Source organism: Cloeon dipterum, chromosome 3 (genome assembly GCF_949628265.1).
Source record: "Cloeon dipterum chromosome 3, ieCloDipt1.1, whole genome shotgun sequence".
NCBI lineage: Eukaryota > Metazoa > Arthropoda > Insecta > Ephemeroptera > Baetidae > Cloeon > Cloeon dipterum.
The window spans coordinates 1-14,503 of record NC_088788.1 but is presented as its reverse complement, the minus strand read 5'-3'; the positions used below and the strand labels follow the sequence as shown (position 1 = coordinate 14,503).

At 44.4% G+C, this 14,503-nt stretch overlaps 1 long non-coding RNA gene across 6 annotated transcripts; it reads left to right on the top strand.

The window, feature by feature from the left end:
* The first annotated feature begins 547 nt into the window (after window positions 1–547).
* LOC135940423 (uncharacterized) lies at window positions 548–14,497 on the top strand. 6 transcript variants are annotated; one of them, XR_010574860.1, is made up of 18 exons: window positions 554–772; window positions 1,107–1,350; window positions 2,507–2,904; window positions 3,100–3,413; window positions 3,965–4,094; window positions 4,529–4,781; window positions 5,336–5,590; window positions 6,276–6,671; window positions 6,864–7,220; window positions 7,783–7,912; window positions 8,347–8,599; window positions 9,154–9,291; window positions 9,739–10,064; window positions 11,297–12,105; window positions 12,202–12,449; window positions 12,547–13,024; window positions 13,154–13,855; window positions 14,195–14,497. It is a non-coding gene; the product is annotated as an uncharacterized LOC135940423 (long non-coding RNA). The 6 variants fall into 6 exon arrangements; XR_010574859.1 differs by having other exon boundaries at window positions 13,154–13,866; XR_010574856.1 differs by lacking the exon at window positions 14,195–14,497 and having other exon boundaries at window positions 548–772; window positions 9,154–9,287; window positions 13,154–13,754.
* Window positions 14,498–14,503: the final 6 nt, after the last annotated feature.

The following is a 14,503-nucleotide window of genomic DNA, read 5'->3' as shown; positions in this document are numbered from 1 at the left end:
CCAGGCAAGTTTCATCATATTTAATTGAGAACGGTGGCTTTAAAACTGCATTTTTGAACTTTCGCATCCTCTACGAATAATAGATATAGGCAAAATGAGGCTAGATATAACGAAATTCCAGGCCAAAACGCGCTAAAATCTGATTATCAGGAACTGAAATGAGGTTTCGTAGCACTCGTTGACTTGAATGGGACGATAAAAAATCTGACTGCGTCAATTATTGGTTAGAACACAATCCAACTGTTGCTCCAAATGAAATTTCGTGAATTGTTTCATAATACGTAGCAAAATTTGATTTTTTTTCAAAAATTGCTAATTTCGTTTTCAATGGCATCAAATTTATTTTGAAGTTTTTTGATTAATTTCTTCTGCTCTGCATTCTTCTTGTAAAAATATTTATTGATTCACATAGTTGCAGTAGAAACTTTAAATAACATTTTGTTGCAATCGATTGCTTTACTGATTTTTGTTATTTGGCACGTCAAATTTCAATTCAGCCAGACGACGAAACAAAATATTATTATACTATGTATTCGAGCTGGCTCTTATGCGCATGCGTGTTGTTTAGCACTGCTAGCAGCTGGCACTCTTGGCACGAAGAGAAGATTGCTGCTGGCGGTGGCACTGCTAGCCTTGCAGCTGGCGGTGGCACTGGCACTGGCAGTCTCCAGTCCAGTCTCAGTCTTTAGTCTGACAGCGACTGGAGAATGACGTGCGTGGTGCTGGTCTGCAGCCGTGACAGGCGAATATCGAGGACCATCACACATTTTAAGTGAGTAGACTATGTTTTGCTGTTCCCTTTTTCTTGTTCCTTTTTGCTTTTCCCCTTTTCCAGCTTTCCCCAATTTTATCAAATAGCTGAATTGGCTAATTTGGGCCTTTTGGTGAGGGGACGGTCGCCTTAGCTTTGCACTAGCCAATCAGATTAGCTCCAGGCCAAAAATCACCTCATATATATTCTCTAAAAATAAATTTCAAAGCTTTCGTCCTTAAATTATTTATAAATTAAATTAAATTAAATAGTTTGGCTGTAATAAAAATTCATTTAGTTAAAAATTAATAAAATCAATATTAAGAAATTGTGGTTGCTGTTGTTGTGGTGTAAGGTCGTCGAAGAGGGCGCAACAGTGCGGTTCCAGTGCGCAATCGTCGGCCACCCGACGCCCTGGGTGACCTGGGACAAGGACGGCCTGATCCTGACGCCGTCGCGCAGACTGACCATCAAGGAGAAAGACGATCTGCGCATCGTCGAAATCAGCGAGGTGACCGTGGAGGACGCCGGCCTCTACAGAGCCACCCTGGAGAACGACGTCGGCCGCATCGAGGCTAGCGCCAGGCTGGACGTCATCGGTGAGTTTTGTACTTTGTTCAATCCCCTCGGTACTTCCATTGATTAAATCTATTGCGTTCGATTACGTCGGTGGAAGACGCAATGACTTGCGATGCCTACTGATGCATTTTTCAGTCTTGTCGTTGCGTCTTTTTCTCTTAGAATTAGTATCTCATGAGAGTAGGCAAGACTTGGAATTTGGGAAATTCAGTATGAGATGAGACAAAATATTTGCCAGCTTTCGGAAAATTGCCGTAAATATTATGCTCCTTCGCCAAGGGTTAAAAAATTCTTCGTCTGTCTTTTTCAACTATTTTATCAATTCTTCGTGGTTGATCCAGTTTAAATTCCAAACGGGTGGTAAAAATCGTTTTTATTTTTATATATTGCTTCGCAGAGCGTATCACACAGTTTTGACAGTCAAAGTTACGTTTAAAATTGAATATTTTTAATATTATCCTTCCGTATGACTTTGGTTTTAAATTTTCTACCAGGCCATATTGGCGCGGAGACAAAATATTGTGTTAATATAATCCAAAATGTATTTGAGCCAGTATTTCTGGATAAAAGATGCGTTTGGGACTCGAGGACTAAATTTCCCAATAGAAAAGCTTCGTTTTTTCGTTCCAGTTTTAAATTTTTGCTGTGAACTCTAGAAAAGGCGAATATTTTTACTTTTAGCTTCCAAATCACCACGGAATCATCAAACAAAGCATTAATAATTGAGTTTTAAACTATTTGAACCATATTTAAGTCGTTTTTTGTAAAATATTTCGGTTTCTTCCTTATTGTTGCCGTTGGTGGTTAGTGTTCGGCAAAGATTCTTGGCCCGGAAATGGTCTTAAACCGACGGTTGTGCTTCTTCAAGTGAAGAAACGGTTCTTTTTTTGTTAATCCCGTTTTAAAAGCTTAATTTATGAGTTAAAAACCACTGCGAATTTTTATTTTTATTTTTCAAATGAAAAATTTCCACTGCTGATTCTTTGCATTGATTGTATACGATACTCTAGACGTTTTAAACAAATATTTCCCTCGCATTGACTTATTTAATAGATTGATATGCTCCCATTTAAATGTGGCTTGTCTCTTCTCAGTTTAGATTTTGAATATTTAATTTTCTTCGTTTTTTGCGGCAAACAACTGCGTCTGTTAATAATTAAAATTGTTGCCGTTCAGATGCTGAACGCTGAGGAGACGGACGATGCTTAGCTCGAGTTCGACGTTGAGGATTGCGTGTTTTCGCGCGATTGTCTATCCCCAACGTCGTCCGTGTCTTCGACATCGTCGGCCAACTGCTCGGAGCACTGGGCTGCATCTTTGGCGCTTGCGGCCGTGACGTTGGCCTTTTTGGCAGTGCTGCCGTCCAATTCTCATCCGCTGGGGCGATTGTCGGCAATCCTTTCAGCAGCGGGAACGACGGGAACGTGCATCCTTCGCGCGATCTCATCCTCAATAGCCTTCGGCAGCACGTGCAACGCGTCAATGTCAAGCTGGTTTCCAGCCTGGCCGACGCCGTGAAGAAGACGGAGCCGCCCAGCATCCAGGTTACGCCACGCCACCAGGGTCCCATCCAGGTGAGACACTGTTCTATACAGTATTATTCTCCATATTTTATTTATTTCAAAAAAAAAAAATCGCAGAGCTAAACATATATGTGTTGCACTCAGTTGAAATCGACTAATTTGTTGGTTGACAGACGCTTTAAAAGACTCGGGAGCTGCGCTCCAATTCTGTTATTTTCATTGCCATTGTGTCTTTCATGTCAACAGAAAGTCAGACGCGATTGAGTCTCTGTTCAAGAGCGTCAAGCAGTTTGCAAACAAGGCTCTAAACTGTGGTGACGCGGAGAACAAGTTGGCCGTTCCCGAACCGACGCTAATCCTAGCTAAAAAGCTGGCCAAGCCTTCGGTCGCCGAGAGGAACTCGTTTGGAGACTCCTCGCTGGCTGACTTCACTCTAAATAGTCAGACCAGCGTTGGCGTTGGCTCGTTGACCGCGTCTCCTTGTCCTCGCTCGAGAAACAGACCGCCGAGCTGACCAATGCCAAGTCAGCCGCTTTCACAAGTCACTGTCAGACTCGCAGGTAAAGCCAAAAATTTCCTTAAAACAGTTTTTGCATCACAAACAGGAATATAGATTGTTAAATTTTCCCGCATCACTTTGTTGCTCATGTCGGCGCCGCACATGCGCGACAAACTGCTCTAATTTCGCGGTGTTTTAAATATAGAGAGTGTCAATTAATCGCACCGTGGGAGTGTAATATCGCGCGTGGCAGGAAAAGGCCGCAAATAATTTTATATTTAAAAAAAAACAACAGTTATAGTTTATTAAGAAGTGAAAATTCAACACATTTTACTTATAAACAGTTTTTGAATGAGTTTGCTGCTGTCGCTAGCAGTATATAAAATTCTATTTGCAAATTTGAAGTATTAATTCACTCGTTTTTATTCTGTGGTTTAACATCGAGCTGGTGAATGCGTGTGTGCGCACACCTGTCGCCATGCCAAACGCAGAGCTTTGTGTTTAGAAAGGAGGCGGAGTCAAGGGACAATAATTTTTATTGAGCTGGTGCTAATGCGCATGCGTGTTGTCATTAGTTAGCAGCTTAGCAGCTGGCACTGTTATTGTTGACAGGCATTGCACTGGCAGATGCTGGAGGATGCGTGCTCTGTTGGCCTGCGGTCGTAATTTAGTTGCCCGGGACCCGGCCAGCGACCTTTAGGTGACTGTCGAGGACCACGGCTGACCCGCGGCCACACACAGGGTGAGTACAATTTATAATGCATTATTTAATATTTTGGGGCAACACAATTATAGACGTCATCGTTAAAATTGTGCAAGCTACTTTGCAATTATTTGAATCTTGATAACGTAAAATTTTGCATTTTTCATAAAATAAAAGTATTCCAACTTTATTGTTTGCAAGAAATGGGCATTGATCAAATCAATTTTGAAAATTTTAGTGTCTAGCGATGCGAAATTTTACCGCAATCAAATCCATGACGAATTCGAACTTTTAAGTCTTGCCGCGCAATTTGCTGTTAGAGAAGGTGATTGGCAGCGACGCCAGCGGCAGTATTATGAAGTACGGGGTGGACGGTGTGTCGCTGGCGTCGCTTGTCGCTTGTTTTTGAGGCCAGTCGCCATTTTGGCATTGGTGAGAACTCCGTATCAATCTGTGGCCGTGTTGTGTTCAAGGATAAAGGGGCCTGCGAGGCGGCTGGCAACCACCAGGCGGCCATCGAGGGCCGTGGCCGGCCATGGACGGCATGCAGGACAAGTCGGAGGGTCCCGCTCAGCCAGATTCTGATTGTCAGGGTGCGAGGCTGACTTCTCCCAAGTGCGTCGTCACGCTGGCTTGCAAGGACTTCCGCAAATTACAGCAGTAGCTGCCTCCGCTAGTAGCACAGGTCCAACCTCCGACCCTGGCTGACCCGCGGCCACAGAGTGGGTGAGTACAATTGATATTTTGGGGGCACAGTATTTATACACGTCATTTGTTGAAATTTTGCGAGCCACTACGCAAGAATTTGTATCTTTACACCGGAAAATTTCGCAATTTTCAGTAAAAATACGAATTTAAACTTTTTCTTTACAAGAATTGGGCAAGGATCAAATCAATTTTGAAAATTTGAGGGTCTGTTTAGCGATGCGAAACTTAACCGCAATCAATACCAAGCCAAATTCGCCAAATTCAAACTTTTAAGTCTTGCCGCGCAATTTGCTATCAGAGTAAGTGATTGGTAGCGACGCCAGCGGCAGTATTATGAAGTACGTGGTGGATGGTGTTGACGGTGTGTCGCTGGCGTCGCTTGTTTTTTAGGCCAGTCGCCATTTTGGAAGTTGCGTTAACTCTGTCTCAATCCGCGGCCGTGCCGTGATCGAGGATTAAGGGGCCTGCGAGGCGGCCGGCAACCACCAGACGGCCACCGATGGCCGTGGCCGGCCATGGACGGCGTGTAGGACAAGTCGGAGTGCCCCGCTCAGCCAGATTCTGATTCCCAGGGTGCGAGGCGGAATTCTCCGAAGTGCATCGTAAGGCTGACTTGCAAGGACATCCGCAAATTACAGCAGCAACTGCCTCCGCCAGCAGCACATGCAGGTGCAACCTTCGACCCTGCGGCCGCCGCCCATCGCTGAGAGCGATTCTATCGCATGGATGTCCTACAGAACATACCCTTGCCACCAGCCGCACGAGGGGCTCTATTTTGAAGACAGATATAATGCCTGGCTCTTCCTCCGAGTGGCTTTGGCAACAAGGTAGGAAATTGCAACTAATAGCGAGCTTGATGTGTGTTAATTTACCTTCGGCAAGCTCTATTTTCGTGATTTCTCTGCTCACTTTATGGCCGGTTAATTTTTCAGACCGCTCGCTGGCAGCAACAAATTTTACGCATTATCAGTCGCATCAGTTTTGATAGCTCTTACGATCCTAGTTACTCAATTGGTCATTTTTTCAATTGTTGTCTGTGTTGATATTTATTTTACCACCAATCATTTCAATGAACAATAATCGGGTTCTTAAATCCAGCCAAAAGGGAAATAATTCGGTTCCTTCCTTATTGTTTCCGTCGGTGTTCGGCAAAGATTCTTGGCCCGGAAATGATCTCAAACCGACGGTTGTGCTTCTCCGAGTGAAGAAACGGTTCTTTTTTTGTTAATCCCGTTTTAAAAACTTAAATTATGATTTATAAACCTCCGCGAATTTTTATTTTTATTTTTTAAAAGAAATATTTCCACCGATGATTCTTTGCATTGATTTTACACGATAAATTAGACGTTTTAAACAATTATTTCGCAAGCATTGACTTATTATAAATAATCGATTGAAATGCTCCTTAAATGTGGCTTGTCTCTTCTCAGTTTAGATTTTGAATATTTAATTTTCTTCGTTCTTTGCAGCAAACAACTGCGTCTGTTAATAATAAAAATTGTTATCGTTCAGGTGCTGAACGTTGAGGGGACGGACGTTGTGTAGCTTGAGTTCGCCGTTGAGGATTACGTGTTTACGAGCGATTGTCCATCGCCAACGTCGTCCGTGTCTTCGACTTAGTCGACCAACTGCTCGGGAGCAATGGGCTGCATCCTCGGCGCTTGCGGCCGTGACGTCGGCCTTTTTGGCAGTGCTGCCGTCCAATTCTCATCCGCTCGGGCGATTGTCCGCAAACCCTGAAGCAGCGGGAACGTCGGGAACGTGCATCCTTCGCACTATCTCATCCCCAACAGCCTTCGGCAGCACGAACAACGCGTCAACGTCAGGCCGCCTCCCAGCTTGGCCGGCGTCATGAAGGCGGAGCCGCCCAGCATCAAGGTTACGCCCCGTCACCAGGGTTCCATCCAGGTGAGACACTGTTCTTAATTATTCTCCATATTTTATTTATTTCAAACAAAAAAAAAATCGCAGAACTAAACATGTGTGCGTTGCACTCATATGAAATCGACTAATTTGTTGGTTGACAGACGCTTTAAAAGACTCGGTAGCTGCGCTCCAACTCTGTTATTTTTATTGCCATTGTGTCTTTCATGTCAACAGAAAGTCAGACGCGATTGAGTCTCTGTCCAAGAGCGTGAAGCAGGCTCTAAGCTGTGGTGACGCGGAGAGCAAGTTTGCCGTTCCCGAACCGACGCTAAGCCTGGCTAAAAAGCTGGTCAAGACTGCGGTTGGCGAGAGGACTTCGTTCGGCGACTCCGCGCTGTTGTCCGACCTCACTCTATGGTCAGACCAGCGTTGGCGTTGGCTGCAGCACTTGCTTGACAAAGTGCTCAGCAAGTGCAGCCGCCACTTACGTTGGCTCCTTGAGCGCGTCTCCTTGTCTTCGCTCGAGAAGCAGGTCGCCGAGCTGACCATTGCCAAGTCAGCCACTCTCACAAATCACCGTCAGACTTGCAGGTAAGGCCAAAAATTTCCCTAAAACAATTTTTGCATTACAAAGTGGAATATAGATTGTAAAATTTTCCCGCATCTCTTTTTTGCTCATTTCGGCGCCGCACATGCTCGGCAAACTTCTCTAATTTCGCGGTGTTTTAAATATTGTGATTGTCAATTAATCGCACTGCGGGAGTGTGTAAAATCTCATGTGTGTGCATTGCACGCGGCAGGAAAAGGCCGCAAATATTTTGATATACTTTAAAAAAAACCAACAATTATAGTTTAAATGGAAGTGACAATTCAACACATTTTAAAAATACGAATAAGTTTGCTGCTGTCGCCAGCAGTTAAAAAAATTTCAATTCGCAAATTTGAAGTATCTTTCTCGTTTTTATTCTGCGTTTAAAGATCGAACAGGTAATTCGAGTGTGTGAACACACCTAGCCATGCCAAACGCAGAGCTTTGTGTTTAGAAAGAAGGAGGCGGAGTCAAGGGACAATAATTTTTATTGAGCTGGTGCTAATGCGCATGCGTGTTGTCATTAGTTAGCAGCTTAGCAGCTGGCACTGTTATTGTTGACAGGCATTGCACTGGCAGATGCTGGAGGATGCGTGCTCTGTTGGCCTGCGGTCGTAATTTAGTTGCCCGGGACCCGGCCAGCGACCATTAAGTGACTGTCGAGGACCATAGCTGACCCGCGGCCACACACAGGGTGAGTACAATTTATAATGCATTATTTAATATTTTGGGGCAACACAATTATAGACGTCATCGTTAAAATTGTGCAAGCTACTTTGCAATTATTTGAATCTTGATAACGTAAAATTTTGCATTTTTCATAAAATAAAAGTATTCCAACTTTATTGTTTGCAAGAAATGGGCATTGATCAAATCAATTTTGAAAATTTTAGTGTCTAGCGATGCGAAATTTTACCGCAATCAAATCCATGACGAATTCGAACTTTTAAGTCTTGCCGCGCAATTTGCTGTTAGAGAAGGTGATTGGCAGCGACGCCAGCGGCAGTATTATGAAGTACGGGGTGGACGGTGTGTCGCTGGCGTCGCTTGTCGCTTGTTTTTGAGGCCAGTCGCCATTTTGGCATTGGTGAGAACTCCGTATCAATCTGTGGCCGTGTTGTGTTCAAGGATAAAGGGGCCTGCGAGGCGGCTGGCAACCACCAGGCGGCCATCGAGGGCCGTGGCCGGCCATGGACGGCATGCAGGACAAGTCGGAGGGTCCCGCTCAGCCAGATTCTGATTGTCAGGGTGCGAGGCTGACTTCTCCCAAGTGCGTCGTCACGCTGGCTTGCAAGGACTTCCGCAAATTACAGCAGTAGCTGCCTCCGCTAGTAGCACAGGTCCAACCTCCGACCCTGGCTGACCCGCGGCCACAGAGTGGGTGAGTACAATTGATATTTTGGGGGCACAGTATTTATACACGTCATTTGTTGAAATTTTGCGAGCCACTACGCAAGAATTTGTATCTTTACACCGGAAAATTTCGCAATTTTCAGTAAAAATACGAATTTAAACTTTTTCTTTACAAGAATTGGGCAAGGATCAAATCAATTTTGAAAATTTGAGGGTCTGTTTAGCGATGCGAAACTTAACCGCAATCAATACCAAGCCAAATTCGCCAAATTCAAACTTTTAAGTCTTGCCGCGCAATTTGCTATCAGAGTAAGTGATTGGTAGCGACGCCAGCGGCAGTATTATGAAGTACGTGGTGGATGGTGTTGACGGTGTGTCGCTGGCGTCGCTTGTTTTTTAGGCCAGTCGCCATTTTGGAAGTTGCGTTAACTCTGTCTCAATCCGCGGCCGTGCCGTGATCGAGGATTAAGGGGCCTGCGAGGCGGCCGGCAACCACCAGACGGCCACCGATGGCCGTGGCCGGCCATGGACGGCGTGTAGGACAAGTCGGAGTGCCCCGCTCAGCCAGATTCTGATTCCCAGGGTGCGAGGCGGAATTCTCCGAAGTGCATCGTAAGGCTGACTTGCAAGGACATCCGCAAATTACAGCAGCAACTGCCTCCGCCAGCAGCACAGGTCCAACCTCCGACCCAGGCTGACCCGCGGCCACACACCGGGTGAGTGAGTACAATTTTTACTGCATTATTTCATATTTTGGGGGCAACGTATATTTTTTATACTTTTGCGAGCCACGAAGCAATAATTTGCATCTTGTTAGCGGAAAATTGTGCCATTTTCAATAAACAAACGATTGCCAACTTTCTTATTTTGCAATAAATGGGAGATATTCAATTCAACGCCGAAAATTTGAGTGTTTGTTGAGCGATGCGAAATTTACCGCAATCAATAACAAGCCGAATTCAAAGTTTTAAGTCTTACCGCGCAATTTGCCATTAGAGTTGGTGATTGGCAGCGACGCGAGTGGCAGTATTATAAAGTACGGTGTGTCGCTTGGGTAGCTTGTCGCTTCTTTTTTGAGGCTAGTCGCCATTGTGGCATGTAGGCAGGTGCAGCTGCAAGCCAATCGCCATTTTATTAGCACAGTACAGTGATGCGGTCGTGATTTAGGGGCCTTCTGCGGTTGCGGCCATCGGCCACACCGACCTTTAAGATGTGCTCTTTAAGATCGTGCGAGTTTGCCATCGCCACTTCGCCGCGGGGAGCTATGCAGTATGCAGGCAGGGCCTGTTGAGCGCTTGCTCGACTTTGAGGAAGATGGCCGCGCAGTCATCACGATTTTTGATTCGGACCGGCGTGAGTTGGCGGCCGCAGCCATCCTGGAGATGGATGTGCTGTTATTGGTGAACTGCGGCCGTGGGGCTGGCAGGTTGCCCGCGACCTTCAGGCGACCCGACCAGCGGGTACCACGGCCGATTCGCGATTGGGGATTTCTGGTGAGTAGATGTTTGATTTTTTTATTTAACCCGGATTTTCGGCGATGTGTAATTGTCAATTTTTTACTACTTCATACAATTTTCTTGTTGCTGGAATATTTAATTCAACATTACGTCATTTTTAGTTAATTTTAAAACGCTGGTGCAACATCTTTTGATAAATTTCCTGCAGTTTGTCCCGTCCGCGGTAAAATATTCCATCGCCATATTTGAATCGATTAAAATAGCCGTTTTCTCGAATCAATGAAATTCGCGAGTGATTCAATTCAAACAAACATCAAAAAATGTTTCCACGTCTCATTTATTAGGAATTAAAACACAACATCCATTCCAGTTATGTATATGTTGCGAAACTTTTAATTATTGCCGCGCCAGGCGTTTGACTTGTTTGGCGGCCACCTGGTGGCAGCACTAATCGTGCGATTATATTGCGGCTTTAGCGACATTAACGCCAAGGAAATTCCGAAAGTTTACGAGCCAAGCCGAACCTGGTCGAAATGCGCGTCACTAGACGCCATCTTCATTTATTTCGTGTTTGAGTCTAAGGCGACAGCGGGCGACAGTCAAGATGTTTTAACATTCTTGAAAAATCTTTGAAAATTGGAAATCTGCAGTAAGTAACGAAAATAAGTTGTTTTGTTTATAATTTTCTGATTATTATTGGCCGGCTGACTTTCTATGATTTTCATAGCTGTCCTTTTTACTATTTAGCACGAAAAATCTGAAATTCAGCTTGATCAAAAATATTTTCTGCAGTAATACCCTTACGAATTTAACTTCTTTGCAGCTTTTTTAATACAACTCGATCTATTCATTGTCGAATCATTCAATTTCCTCAATAAGTTATGTTTGAATTATATTTTTTAAGTTAAGCTTCGAATTGTTGGCTGAGAAATACGATTGAAAACTAAATTCTAGCTAGCCGATCCGGTTCAAGTGTAAAGTCGTGTCACTGGCGGCCATTTTAGGTTTCCGTTGTGCCACTTTCAGTCTGTTATGTACAGTTTTACCGAAGACAATCGAATAATATTAAAATATTTTTTTCCATCGCCAGTGATTTTGTGCTCTTAATCCATTATTTTAAGTTAAACTTGAATACTATGACATATATTATCTTAGGTGTCTGTTGGTTCATAATTTTTCTGAGTTGCGCATGAAAACTTTAGTTTCAAAATTTGAATGAAAACTTTAGTCGTATTTGGTTCAAAATTTGCTTTCCTTGCTTTCTGCAGATGCAGCAGTGGCTGCCGAAGCTGGAGGGCGAGCATCGGCAGGACGGTTACAAGGTGCGCAGCTCGAGCAGAAATGGAAGCTTGGCCTGCAGTTCGACGTGGCCATGCTCATCTCCGAGGGCGTCATCCTCAAGACCAGAAAGACGCAGCTTTACGACCTGAGACAGTCTACACGCCTCCCAGGACAAGCTCGTCACTGTCAAGACTGCCAGGCCGCATGGCAACGCCCACATGAACGAGCTGCAGTAGCCTTACCTCGAGTAACACGTATCGATAACTTTTTATTAACGATTTTGATAAAATGGTTTAAATTTATTTTAAATTAGCGGTAGTTTGTGACAGTTGCTGTTAAGCATTAAAAAATTTATTGAAAAATCTCGGACCTATTACGCATAACTACATAATTTTGTCGAAAGAATTTTGTTTGTCGACAGAGTGAACAAGACACAGACGCAGGAGCTGCATGAGTAGCTGTAGGAGGGGAGATAACAGCCAAAACAGCTGCTGTTGGAGGAGGAGCGGAAGTGAATGGCGCATCAGCTGCAACGCGCTTGCCTACTTGATCGCCGAAGCCGAAGAGATGGTGGCCAGCGTCAAAAAGGACATGGGCATGATGCAGTTTCAGCCGAAGGACCTGCCCGCGCGGTACAGCGCTAACTTGGAGGAAGATCTTGCTGAAGATTCAGCTGCGGCAGGAGCTGAAGCCAAAGGCCGTCAACAAGCTGGCCGAAGTCGTCAACCGCAAGGTCATGATGTGCTATTGACCGATCTATATACACCACACAGAGAAGTGGTGCCGAATGTCGCAGGTAAAGCTCACTCATATCCGCCTTTTATATCTACCATTCATACCTGCTTTGTTTTGAGAAGATGTAAAATGTAATCAATTGTTGGTATTTTTGTAGGAGAAAAACACGTCTAAAGTGTGATCTTGGGCAAGAATCATCGCCAACAGCAGCAGTGGTGAGGGCCCGGGGATCCTGTCACACTGTCGGCTGGGTATCTAAGCAGAAAGCTCCTGTGATGAGAGCTTCAAACTTCTGTTTTTCCTACGTTCTGCCATGAGTCTACGCGATTGGCTGGCAACCAGGTGAAGCTTGGAGAAGGCTGCCTTGGAGACGACGAGTAGATGCCCCCGGAGTTGGACCTCATGGTGAGGCGCCTTGACGTCGACAAGTTGGCCGCCCTGCTACGCTGGCCATGCCTCATTTTCATCTTTTTAGCCGCCAATCGCCCCCTCCTTTCTCAAGCTGCTTGACTGGAGCCGCTCTTCCTGGTCTCTGGACGGCTCTGCCCTTGACAACTTTGTTGGTGGACCACATCCTAGGTTGCATGAGGATCACCGTACACTTGTATTCCATCACAAGGCAAGTAACGCTATTTAAAGTCGAGAACAGATGCTGTAATGCACAGAAGGTCCAATTATAAATTTAGATATTTGCGTTTTTTTTACAAATATTATCGAATTAACGCTAAATATTTTGTGAAAATTGTTTGAAGTGTACGTAAATCAGTCAATTGGCAAAAGAAATTTGATTTCACTGCTTTGAAGCTATTTCACATGGTAAATGATTTTGCCTGTGTGAATAAGGTACAATTATATATTGCTTTTACATTTGAATGCTGGAATTGTTTCATATTATGTGGCACTTCCTGAGCCTGAAGGAAATGCTGGGGTGGCTGGAGGCGAAGGCTATCGTGAAGCTGCCGTCAACAACGTCGGCAAAGGTATAAATCGTTCTTGCAAACGTTGTAAATGCTAGAGTCGCTACCGTTTTTGAGCACGTGATTCCACTGTTAAACAGTTTTGTGCATTTAGTTTTACCCTTTTTGCATTATTTTATTAATTTGTTGCAGGTGGTAAGCCAGTTGGATCCGACAACGATGGATCGTTTCCGGGGTGGAGCCTGGCGAGCGAGCTAACTGCCGTGCAAGCGTAAGCCGGAGAAGCAACTCGCTCGAGGCCTGGTAGGGGGAGGACTTCACTGTCCATTATGCGTAGCGGCCTGCCAGAGAACAACTCTTGTTGGACATAGCAACCCTGAGGTCTTTGAAGAGGACGAGAGCTTGAAGGAGAGCATCCTCTCGCAAAATGGCGTTTGTCGGCAACCACTCTTCCCGGATTCAGCAATTTCAAAGACTAGTTATGTGAAGCCGCGTTTGCTGATGGGTTAAGGGCGCAAGATCTGCTGAAGTTATCAGTTCAAGTGTTCCCGCGTAGTGATTGTTCTCAACTCTTCACTATTGTTGATGTGTTTTGTTGTTGAGCGAGCTGTTTGAATTATCTTTGGTTATTTATTGCGAAGTGAAATTGTTGGGTGTTTTGATTTAAAGTCAAGGAAAATTCTTGCTTTGCATATTCTATGCACTGAAGTGTGTCTACTTTTGAGGTATGTTATTGTTATTTTGTAATATTGTCAATGTTGTCATATTAAAGATGCGAATTGAATTGGTTGTGGGCGGGTTAGTTTCAATTTATTTTGCAGGTTGTCTTGATTGCCTGGAGAGGATGACTGTGGCCTGGATGGTGACTGGTGGTTTGATGCCTGGTTGTGGAAGGTAAGCTGGGCGTAAGTATTTCCAGGGTTTATGTAAGTGCATGATTCTTCTGTTCCAGCCATTTTGACGTGACAAATGACCGGAACCGAGGAATCCTGCGCTTCTAGCGTGAATTCTAAGGTCCAATCCTCGCGGTCAAATGAACTATCCTTTGCAATCCAATTCTCATGAATCTTAAGATTAATGGGTCTGGTCATGTTAATTCTTTTCTAATTTGCTTTCATTTGAATACTGATTGAGATTCTGGGTTTTCTTAAATGATAAACATTTAAGGGCTTGAAATTCGTAAGTGGACTCCATTTAATGTAGCGCGAAGTGTCCTTTAATGTATAATTTCAGATGTGAGGCGGGAATCTGTCTGGAGGGCTGTATGGAAAAGCATGGTAAACTTTATTGCAGGTTAAATTTAAAATGGTCACACTGCCTTGTGTGAATGGTAAGAAACAGGTCCCCAAAATTACGGTGATCATGGGTTGTGATTAGGTAAGTGCATGATTCTGTTCCAGCCATTTTTTGACGCAACAAATGACCGGAACATGAATCCTGCGCTTTGAGCGTGAATTTTCCAGGTCAAATCCTCTCGGTTAAACGATCTATCCTTCATTCTCAAGGTCTTTTATATTAACGAACGGTAAGATGAATGTGTCC